A 12,499-nucleotide genomic window follows, 5' to 3' on the forward strand; every position below is an offset into this window, starting at 1 on the left:
TCAGTTTTCCCATTATCTTGTCTACAGGCTCTGGAACAAGTAGGGTGTCCCAGAAAGCCTCTTCCTGTTCACTAGAAACTGTTGAAGAGGAAAACATCATGTCCCTCTATCCTTTATGGTGAATGTTTGGCCACAACCCCTTTCTCTCTGGGCTTCCAGATGGCTTAGCTGTAAAGAATCCACCTGCCAATGCAGGAGATGTGGGTGCCATCCTGAGTTGGGAAGATTCTCTGGAGTAAGAAATGGTAACCCATCCCAGTATTCTTGCCTGAAAAGTCCCATGGACAGAGGATCCTGGCAGGCTACAATCCACAGGGTTGCAGAGTCAGGCAGGACCTAGTGACTGAACACATCCATGCACACACATGCCTTTTTCTCTGGAGCACCTGGTAAATAGATAAACAATCTAGGTTAAAAGTTTTCTGCTGTGGCTGCTCTAATTCAAGATGGTCTTTGGTAAAGTTAACCTACTCGTTCAGCTTTAAAGCAAAATTTTACCTAAATGAGACCTCACACTGGCTCCATCAGATGCAGTCCTACCCCAGACTCAGAAATGCTCAGATAAAGTCTGAAAGCTCATGATGTAAAAGCTGCACTGTTACGTTCAGAGAGGGGCTTGTCCCCCACCTCCAGAGGCAGTGAGAAAATAGTAAACCCAAGGGACTTGACAGGTACCGTCACCTGCTCTTCATTGCTCCTGGGGCCATTGGCGGTCTCTTTCAGTTCCCTCTTCTGACACAAGGACTCTTAAAAGATAAACTGAGGCATATTAAACTTAAGCATTTATTTTAGCAAAAAATGAATTCCAATCTGAGTTCTGAGGACTTGTGCCAAATGACTTCTATAGGCAGAAAGGAGCAGAAACAAAGGAGTTATATTGACAAAGAAGTGGGTCGATTATTGCAAAGTTACTTTCTATAAGGGGATGGCAAAGACATATTATGAATTAACTGTTTACCTAAGAAATGCAGAGCAGGTGCTTCCTGATTGACTGACAATTCCATCTCTGGGACAGTAAAAATTATAGTTAAGTCTTGGTTTGAACATGGCACAACATTCTTTGAAATGAATCACAGCAAGATCCTCTATGACGCACCTCCTAGGGTAAAGGAAATAAAAACAAAAATAAACAAATGGGACCTAATTAAACGTAAAAGCTTTTGCACAGCAAAGGAAACTACAAACAAACTGAAAAGATAACCCTCAGAATGGGAGAAAATAATAGCAAATGAAACAACTGACAAAAAAAGTTAATCTCCAAAATATACAAGCAGTTCATGCAGCTCAATATCAGAAAAACAAACAACCCAATTAAAAAGCGGGCAGAAGACCTAAACATATATTTCTCCAAAGAAGACAGACAGATGACTAATAAACACACGAAGAGGGGCTCAACATCACTCATCATTATAAAACTGCAAATCCAAACTACAGTAAGGTATCACCCCTGATATCTTACTGTATTACACTTATGAGAATGGCCATCATCAAAAAATCTACAAACAATAAATGCTGGAGAGGGTGTGGAGAAAAGGGAACCTTTTTGCACTGTTGATGGGAATGCAAGTTGATACAGCCACTATGGAAAACAGTATGGAGAGTCCCTAAAAAACTAGGAATAAAACTACCATATGACTCAGCATTCCCACTACTGGACATATATCCTGGTTGGCTTAGTCACTAAGTTGTGTCCAACTCCTGTGACCCCATGGACTGTAGCCTGCCAGGCTCCTCTGTCCATGGCATTCTCCAGGCAAGAATATTGGGGTGGGTTTCCATTTCCTTCTCCAGGGGTCTTTCCCACCCAGGAATTGAACCTGGGTCTCCTGCATTGCAGGCAGATTCTTTACCCACTGAACTACAAAGGAATCTGAATATACCCTGAGGAAACCATAATTGAAAAAGACACATGTGCCCCTGTGTTAATCACAGCACTATTTACAATAGCTAGAACAAGGAAGTAACCTAGATGTCCATCAACAGAATAATGGATAAAGAAGCTGTGGTACATATATACAATGGAATATTACTCAGATATAAAAAGGAACACATCTGAGTCATTTCTAATGAGGCAGATCAATCTAGAGCCTATTATACAGAGTGAAGTAAGTGAGAAAGAAAAAACAAATATCCTATATTAATGCATATATATGGAATCTAGAAAGATCGTGCTGATGAACCTATCTACAGGGCAGGAATAAAGATATAGACAAAGAGAACAGACTTGTGGACACATTCGGGGTGGGAGAAGGTGGGATGATTTGAGAGAGTAGCACTGAAAAATATACATTACCATATTTAAGACAGATAGCCAGAGGGAATTTGCTGTATGAACAGGGAGCTCAGCCCAGTGCTCTTTGACCATCTAGAGGGGCAGGATGGGGTGGGAGGTGGGAGGGAAGTTCAAGAGGGAGGGGACATATGTGTACCTATGGCTGATTCATGTTGATGTATAGCAGAAACCCACACAATACCCTAAAGCAATTATCCTCTAATTAAAAATAAATTTAAAGTCTTGTGTTGACATGGGATTTAGCATATACAAAGCTCAATTTAGGGCCTATTCTCCTGTTTTTGACACATATTAATGAACTTAATCCTGCTATAATACAGAGATTTATTATGTAAAAGTAATTGGCACTGAGGTGGCTCTAATGCAATGGCAAGTGATGTAGGCACACCAAAATCTAAGCCTATATATGCCTCAAGGGAATGGAATTAAAATAGTAAGGACAACCAATCCCAAACAGCCAATTAGGCTGTAAGCTATAATTTTCAATAATTTTCTTACTTTACTTCCAAACTTTTCCTATGTAAGTCTCTCCCCAAGCTCCTGTCTGGAGAAGGTAATGGCAACCCACTCCAGTACTCTTGCCTGGAAAATCCCATGGACGGAGGAGCCTGGTAGGCTGCAGTCCATAGGGTCTTGAAGAGTCAGACACAACTGAGCGACTTCACTTTCATTTTTCACTTTCATGCATTGGAGAAGGAAATGGCAACCCACTCCAGTGTTCTCACCTGGAGAATCTCAGGGACGGGGGAGCCTGATGGGCTGCCGTCTATGGGGTCGCACAGAGTCGGACATGACTGAAGTGACTTAGAAGCAGCAGCAGCAAGCTCCTGTCAGCAGAGTGTTCCTAATCACTTCTGATTTGACACTGCCCAACTGAATCACATTTTGCTCAAATAAACTCCTTAAAAGTTTTAATGCACCTTGATTTATCTTTAAGCAGCTCCAAATTACTTTTTATTGTTTTTCTGGATTCTCCTATGATATGTAAGCTTCTAACTCTATGCACAGCCAAGCATCTGGCAGTAACAACTTTCAAAGTTTTATTTGATAATTATAATCCACTGTAGGATGCTGAGTTGCTTCAGTGGACCGTAACCTGCCAGGCTCCTCTGTCTTCTCCAGGCAAGAATACTAAAGTGGGCTGCCCTACCCTCCTCCAGGGGATCTTCCCGACCTAGGGTTCAAACACACATCTCTTAAGTCTCTTGCACTGGCAGGCCTCTTTACCACTAGCACCATCTGAGAAACTGTAACAGAGAAAAACAAATACTACTCCATATTGGATCTATTCCTTCAGCTCTAACTCTTGTGCTCTGTGGCCTGTGCTTAGTTATGGTGGCTCTGTGTCTCCAGAAGACTGCTGCCTAAAATACACATGATAGCTTATCCTCAAGGCATTGTCTTTTTGAGAATCCCCAGAACAGAAAATAATACTTGTCTCATTTCAGGTTTATAGGAACATTGTTGTTGTGACCAGACCCTCATGGACAGCCACCATAACAAATGATTCCTACACCAAGAAGCCTGCAAAGACCAGCCACTCCTCTGTCCATTCAGTATAAAAGAAGCCGGAACTGTAACTCAGGTAGAATGGTTCTTTGGGACTAATCTACCACCTTGTCTGCTGACTTTCTAAATAAAGCTTCTATCAGTTCAGTTGTTGCTCAGTCATGTCCAACTCTTTGTGACCTCATGGAGGGTAACACACCAAGCTTCCGTGTCCATCACCAACTCCTGGAGTTTACTCAAACTCATGCCCATTGAGTCAGTGATGCCATCCAACCATCTCATCCTCTGTCGCCCCCTTCTCCTCCTGCCTTCAACCTTTCCCAGCATCAGGGTCTTTTCAAATGAGTCAGTTCTTCACATCAAGTGGCCAAAGTATTGGAGTTTCAGCTTCAACATCAGTCCTTCCAATGAATATTCCCAACTGATTTCTCTTAGGATGAACTGGTTGGATCTCCTTGGAGTCCAAGGAACTCTCAAGAGTCTTCTCCAACACCACATGCTAAGTTGCTTCAGTTGTGTCCAACTCTTTGCAGCCTCATGGACTGTAATCCACCTAGCTCCACTATCCATGGGATTTTCCAGGCAAGAATACTGGAGTAGGTTGCCATTTCCTACTCCAGGGTATCTTCCCATCCCAGAGACAGAACCCACATCTCTTACGTCTCCTGCATTGGCAGGTGGGTTCTTTTATCACTGGCACCACCTGGGAAGTCCTCAAGTTGCTATTCTTCATCCAAACAACTTGTCTCTGTATTTAGTGGCCTGTCCTGTGGTGAGCAATTTGAGCTTGATGCATGCACGCCAAGTCACTTCGTCCTGTTGGACTCTTTGGGACCCCATGGACTGTAGCCTGCCAGGCTCCCTCTGTCCGTGGGATTCTCTAGGCAAGAATACTGGAGTGAGTGGCCATGCCTCCTCCAGGGGATCTTCCCAACCCAGGGGTCGAATCTGCATCTCCTGCAACTCCTGCATTACAGGCTGATTCTTTATCTCTGAGCCACCAGGAAAGCCCTTGGAGCCTGGACTCGGTAACAAAACAAGATAACTAAGCTAACTGGAATTGGATATAAGAAGAAGCTTCCTGCTTTAAGTCTCTAGACTCTTAAGAGACCCACTAGATTCATGGTAAAGGAAAGGCCTTTTAAACTTCCTGTTTATATCTCTATTTGATTTGGCTATAGTGACTGTGGCTGGAATTCTAGCTGAGATCTATTGGTATGTAAATTTCAATATTTTGCTATACAGGTGACATTTCCTCTTCGATTAGTTGAGCTGATTTGGGAAATCCTTCTACTTAATATATCTGTTTTGTTGTTGTTGTTAAGTTGCTATGTCCGTAGGAAGAGGCTATTTTTGGAGTGGTCAAAGCACAAGCTTTGGGGTTCAACAGATTTGACTATAAAACCCACTTAGTGGCATGTGGGTTTAGGCAAGATGCTTTAACTGGCTAAGCTTCAATGATCTCATCTGTAGCCTAAGATAATACTAGACTCTAATAGGGTTGCTATCAGGATTAAATGATATAATGTATTAGTACAGTTCAACATTAACCATATTGCAAAAGGGAAATAGATCACACATCATAAGCAATGACAAAGTTAGATTCTTATAATGATGATGACATTTTCTTTTGTATTAGATACATTTATACCCAAACTTGGAGAAGGCAATGGTACCCCACTCCAGTACTCTTGCCTGGAAAATCCCATGGATGGCAGAGCCTGGTAGGCTGCAGTCCATGGGGTCGCTAAGAGTCAGACACGACTGAGTGACTTCACTTTCACTTTTCCCTTTCACGCATTGGAGAAGGAAATGGCAGCCCACTCCAGTGTTCTTGCCTGGAGAATCCCAGGGACAGGGAAGCCTGATGGGCTTCCGTCTACAGGGTCGCACAGAGTCGGACACAACTGAAGCGACTTAGCAGCAGCAGCAGCATACCCAAACTTCAAAATTTGAGATGTTTTTCTATCTTGCTTAGCACTCTATCAAATGAGTATGTCATTGTAAATCTGTAGTCTAACTGTGAAAGCCTATAATAATTCTACTTAATTAATATATTTAAGAAAAATAAATTGGTTATTTTGCCCTGCAGGGGCCTAAAACATGCCACTGAGTCTATTTATTCTGATAATATAATGGGTTCCATTTAATTACCATAAAATTTTAATTTCGTCTAATTTTCCAAAATGTGTTTACTTTGGAATTGGTAGTCATACTCTTCAGCTCACTGTTCCTCCTTCATATATTTTTCATAAAAAAAAATAATTGGGAGGTATTTCAGTGAGGAAATATGTAACTTTGATGTAGTCTATATCATTTATTTAAATTAAAGCTTTATGCCATTGTTGATGGTGGAAGTAATTTGAAAGTTTTACAGCTTTGCTCTGCAATCTGACCTTTGCAACACCCCAAAAATGGAACACTTACATGTTATGCTTAAATTCCATTTTACAATATGCTTTGCCATTCTTTTTCAATATAGCATAGTCATTTTAGACAATTGTAAGCTTGACACCTGATTTCACTTTAACAGCACCTGCCTGGAGTATAATTAGCAGTCCATTTTTAAAAAAGGATTTCCATAGAGCACAGATGGCATTCCTCATACCAGACAAGCAATGATGTATGTTTGGAAACCAGCCAAAATGTCTGCAAAAAAATTGTGAGAATTTCAAGACAGGCATCTGAGCAAAAGGAAAATTTTCCCTTTTCTGTCCAAATGAACATCTGCTAAAGCCTATTCTCCTTAACTTTTCTTTCTAGTTTTTTTCTCATCTGACTTCATATATTTTTAGTACAATTTCAAAGACTATAACTACATTTTTGTTTTGAATTATGACACCCACAGACTACCCAGTAAGAAAGTGTTCCTGAGTGACATTTTAAACAAATTTAGATCTACAGGTATATCTTTGAATGGACGTCATGTCATTTCACTCATGAATTAATTCAACCAATATTCTTCCTACAACTGAACCCTGCCCCACAGATTTAACAGAAGCTGATGGCTAACAGGAATTCTTGAGCTTGTCCTGCAGAATAACAGATATAGTAACCGCCCGTAAAAACCCCTGTGCTTTTAAGGAGCCGGTGTTAGCTATTTTTCCTTTCTCTTTTCCTCTAATTGCCTACCTGCTCAGCTTCACATAGCCCAGCTGTTCTATAGGAACTCGGAGTCAGCTCTTCTCCACTGCGAGCTGGATAAGACCAGTTGGGACCGCTGATCCTAAAACTGACCTGAGTGGTGTCTCATGAATGGCCTTTGGAAGGCAGAGGACTAGAAAACTCCACCCTCAGATCCTTCTGGGCACCTCCATTTAAAATATGCAGAGGTGAGCAACCCAATGCGCCTGCGCAGATGACCTCACCTCTTTCTGCACGAATCACCTTTCCCCAATACTTTGGCCACCTCATGCGAAGAGTTGACTCATTGGAAAATACCCTGATGCTGGGAGGGACTGGGGGCAGGAGGAGAAGGAGACATCAGAGGATGAGATGGCTGGATGGCATCACGAACTCAGTTGACGTGAGTTTGAGTAGACTCCGGGAGTTGGTGATGGACAGGGAGGCCTGGCATGCTGCGATTCATAGGTTCGCGAAGAGTCGGGCACGACTGAGCGACTGAACTGAACTGAGGACCACCCTCCTCATCCCTGCTCATTCCATAAACATTGCAACCCTCTTGGCTTCAGGGAAGCAGAGCTAAGTCTTGTTTTCCGTTTCCTTGTTTAACGGCCTTGTGCATAAACTCTTTCTCGGTTGTAAACCTTGGTTTCTCAGCATTTGGCTTGTTGCGTGTAGAGCAAAGGAAACTAGTAACAACCTTGTCAGCTCAGGGGCGATGTTTATATAATGGAGCAAATCATGCTCCCAGGTTGCCTGCCACCCGAGGATGTCACTTACTTCACAATTACCAAGCAGTTTTACAAGGAACACTCTGGTCACAGGTGGTGACGTTCTAGTAATTTGAGGCAGGAGTGTCCATTCTTTCTAATTCACGTGGATTCAGGGTATGGGCTGGTAGTGTGGCTTCCAAGGACAGTTGAAGGTGCGAGAGGCAGAGTAATGAATCCAAGACACAGTCCTTGCTCTCAGGAAGCCTGTAATCAATAAGGGTAAAAAATCAGTAGATACTTACCTAACAGCTGAAAAACAAACCAACTGAACCAAACCTGGGGACTTCCTGGCGGTCCAATGGCTACAACTCTGCACTCCCAATGCAGAGGGCCCAGATTCCATCCCTAGTCAGGGAGCTAGCTCCCACATGCTGCAACTAAGAGTTCACATTGCCAGAACTAAAGAACTGGCCTGTTGCAAGGAAGATCCCATGTGATGCAACTGCGATCCATCACAGATAAATAAATAAATATTTTTAAAATAAAGAAAAAATAATACTATTTAAAGGGGTAGAATGTGAGGGGTGGTGCCATTTTATTTAAGATCAGGGATTGCCTATATAAGGAAGTGGAGGTCTAAAGGAAGTGAGGGAGTAAGTCCAAGACATATGTGGTCAGAGCATTCCAGGCAGAGGGATTAGGGAATGCAGGCCTGAATGGGAGAAGCATGAACTCAGCGTGGTCAAGGGTAGGCAGGTAGCCAAGAGTGCTTGAAGCTGAGACCGTGCAAAAAAGTATTGGCAGACAAGTCACCAGTTTGTAGTCAGATTTGACTGTCTGGAGCCCAGGTAGAGGTTTTGGTATTGTATGCAAAAGGAGGACATGATCTGATTTGCCTTTTAAAAATATCTGCAAAGGTTTCATTATGGACTGCAGCTTTTACTTGAAATTTTATATTTGCAAGAGTCACCATGAGCCACTTATTAATCTTATTTGCATTTTAAAAGGACTGCAGTGTGGAGAATTGAATATAGCAAAAGAATACAAATGAGAAGGACAACTATTTTCATGTGTTTAATTTCCCTAAATAATTTGTAATTGACTTCAGCGTAGGACCACTGCATTCTTCTGTCTTTCTGCCCAGAGAAACACCTGTAACTTCAAATTTCATAGAAATTTATTAATGAAATCATTTTTTTTAATTGTGAGTAAACTTTAACTTTAAATATGTTCATCAAAATTACTTTGAATCTTTAAAAGTCACTTTTAAATTATTTTTTATAATTTGGTTATCATTGGAAAGAATGACAAAGGAAACTGTAGCTACCCTCAAATATCTAAAAAAAGTACAAGGAACAAATTTTTTGGGTGCTCGAATAAAGTTCCATGTAATGGTCTAACAAGCTTAAAAAAAATTATATTTTCTGAGTAAGAAGCAGGAATAAAATAAATGATTAAAGTAAATTTCAATATATGGAGCATTAATGGTCATGTTCATCATTGGTTTTGCTACAGTACTTGAAAAATCTGTTGGCAGAAATCTAATGATAATTGTGCATGTGCTTAGTCATGTCCAGCTCTTCCTGATTCCATGGACTGTAGCCCGCCAGGCTCCTCTGTCCAGGCAAGAATACTGGAGTGGGTTGCCATTTCCTTCTCCAGGGGATTTTCTCGACCCAGGGATCAAACCAACATCTCTTGCATTGGTAAGTGGATTCTTTACCACTGGGGCACCTAGGAAACCCATAATGATAGTAAAATACGTAGAAATGATGAATAATAGATGTGAGCCAGCCCTCATTAAGTGCTTCCTCTCTTAAAGACACCTTGACTGTCCTTACCCAGCACTCAAGGGATGTAAATGGGTTTCTGCATTAACCAAATGCAGTTGAGTATATAGAAGTGTGGAACCGAGTAAATATATAGAAGTGTTAAATGCACAGTCATTTCAAATGCGCTTTAAGATGAAGGAATATATGAACAGAAATCAATAACACAATATATAAAATGATGATGGCACAGAGCACTACATGTAATTAGTATACACATATTTATTGATTGAGTGAATTGAATTGACTAATAACCAAATATTGACTAAGAAACCTTGGGAAAAAATAAAGAAAATTTAAGGCAAAATAATTTTGAATAAGTTCTTTGATTTACCAATTCTACAGTATCAGAATGGTACATAGGTTTCTCCATAAGGCTATTCTTTAATAATTTAAATTTTGTCATTAGGTTTAATATGCTTTAAAAAAAAACTTAATGAGGAATGAGAAATGATTTCTATTTGGCTGTCATAGCAACTTCTGTAATGCCTTGCAAGCACTAGGAAAATTTTAATAAATAATTTTATTTATTAAAAATTACAATTAATTATCACCAGTAATTTCATAAATAATGTTGGCAATCACACAGGCTCTTTAATATATCTGGAAGTCAGTTTTGATTGCTATTTAAAAAAAATAATTAAAGATCAAGAAAAAGTTTTTCTTAAAATAACTGTTTCTTCTTTTTAAGGGCTCAATTCACATTCCCCTCTCCTCCCTGTTTGTTTTCATTGCAATCAAGGAAAGTTTACTGCATTCATACTTCTTAAAGGTATTTTTTTTTAATCTTTGCAATTGTATCATCCAGTGTTTTATCAATGGCTATGTGACTTGCTTAGAAGACATGACTGGTAACTTCTAGAAGAACTTTTATTTGTAAAGTATTTCTCGTTAGAAATACTTGTCATTATGTAGAGTTTAAATTTTCCTATTTTTTAAGAGAGAAAAATGGTGTTTATTGTATATTTTCGTAAGCTTACTACTGCCAGTAGAGGGAGAAAATGTTTTAATGGAAATGTTGAGATTTGTTTTTGTTATTGCTATTTTCCTTAAGCCAGAAGTCCAAAATTTTTGAATAATTATTATATTTGTTAATATCAAGATATCATATGAACAGTCTCTTATTACATGGAACAGTGTAACTATTTTATATTTAAAATGATGCTTTAATAAAGGCAAAAATATTGACTGATTTTTAATTTAAAATTTTAATTAAAATATTAATGTTTAATTTTTAATTAAAATGTTTAATTTTAATTTAAAATGTTTAATTTTTAATAAAGGTGAAAATTTTGACTTCCCTGGTGGCTCAGACAGTAAAGTGTCTGCCTACAATGCGGGAGACCTGGGTTCAATCCCTGGGTAGGGAAGATCCTCTGCAAAAGAAAATGGCAACCCATTTCAGTACTTTTGCCTGGAAAATCCCATGGACGGAGGAGCCTGGTAGGCTACAGTCCATGGGATTGCAAAGAGTCAGACATGACTGAGTGACTTCACTTTCACTTTCATTGACTGTGAATAAAATAAAATATACATTCATTTGGTCTATGGTTTTTTGTAAGAAATGAGGCTTTTTTTCTTATAGTAATTACTGTTTTTGCAACTGAAATAGTAAAATTGAGAATTTTTCATTTCATAATTTTATAGGCATCTAATATATGACAGAAAATTAATACATTTAATATGTAAAACCTTATCAATTAATGAGTAAAACAAACAGACCAATTAAAAAGTACTAAGGATCCGAGCAATGATTTTAAAAATATAATTGTCAATAAGCACAATAAGATGTTCAACATTATTAGAAATTAAAAGCAAATTAAAACATGCTTTCCTTCAGCTTAGAAGTAATAAGAACTATGATGGTTATTATTGCCATAAATATAGTGAAATAAGTGTAGGTATGTAAGTGGATATTTTTAGGTGGGAAATCAGCAATCTGTATAAAAATTCCTAACAACAAGCACACTTCCTTGTCCCAAATAACCTACTTCTTATAAAATCACTTCATGAGAAAAATCAGATTTTGCAAAGAGGAATGTAAAAAGTAGTTCATTTCAATACTATGTAGGGAATACTTGGGGGAGGCAGTAAATATTCACTATAAGGGATTTATTAAATATTGCATACTGCATCCACTTAAAGAAATACTACTTAGGTATTAAATAAGCTTATATTATTAAAACTAAACCAAACAGTTTACAGAGCAGCGTGTATGCTGTTTCAACTACTACTCAAAATATACATTTTTACTGATAAATACTTTCTAAAATTTGTGTAATAAAAACTTTGTTACCTATGTATATTCTGAGAACACATGCACAGCATTTCTCCTCAGGAAACATCTACACATGATTTAAACATTGCTAAGTAAGCCTAAATCCAGTTAAAGAGGCCTGCACAATTTCATGTCACTAATACATTTTAGTAATCAGGGTAACAGTAAGGATTCTGCTCGAGTCTTCATGAGGCTACCAGATAAGAGTGTGGTCACAATTAAGCACCATTTCATTTAATCAATCTGACCTGTGGTGGTCTGTCGTCAAACTGAACATTTCACAAGTCATTTCCACACTTATTTTATGTAATGTCCTTCAGGAATATATTAAAACTGTGGTTGGGGTTATTTTAAGTGAGTTTAGTTTGTTTAAAAAAAAAATGGCAAGCTTGGTTCTCAAGCCTCTGAAGAGGAACATATAGGCTAACAACCATAGGTGAGTATGGGAAGTAGGAAGTAATTGGGATCATATTAATAATGAGGTAAAAATATGTGTATCAGTTTTTGGAAAAGCTTTGTAGTGTTCGTCCCTTTAAATCCTGTGGTGAAAAATCACTCTAACCATGACTCCATACTATTTTCAGAGAAAAGTACTTTCATGTCATTATAAATTCCTACGGAGTTACAAAGTCTGACACAGAATTGTATGGAAAGGGCATTATGTGAAAAGATACCATGGAAGCCAGGATCCTAGTGGAAAATCAAAACAAGTAAAGTTCTTTAAAATGCTGTCATTTCTGGAATAAATTAAACC

The sequence above is a fragment of the Bos javanicus genome, chromosome 4 (genome assembly GCF_032452875.1).
Source record: "Bos javanicus breed banteng chromosome 4, ARS-OSU_banteng_1.0, whole genome shotgun sequence".
Lineage (NCBI taxonomy): Eukaryota > Metazoa > Chordata > Mammalia > Artiodactyla > Bovidae > Bos > Bos javanicus.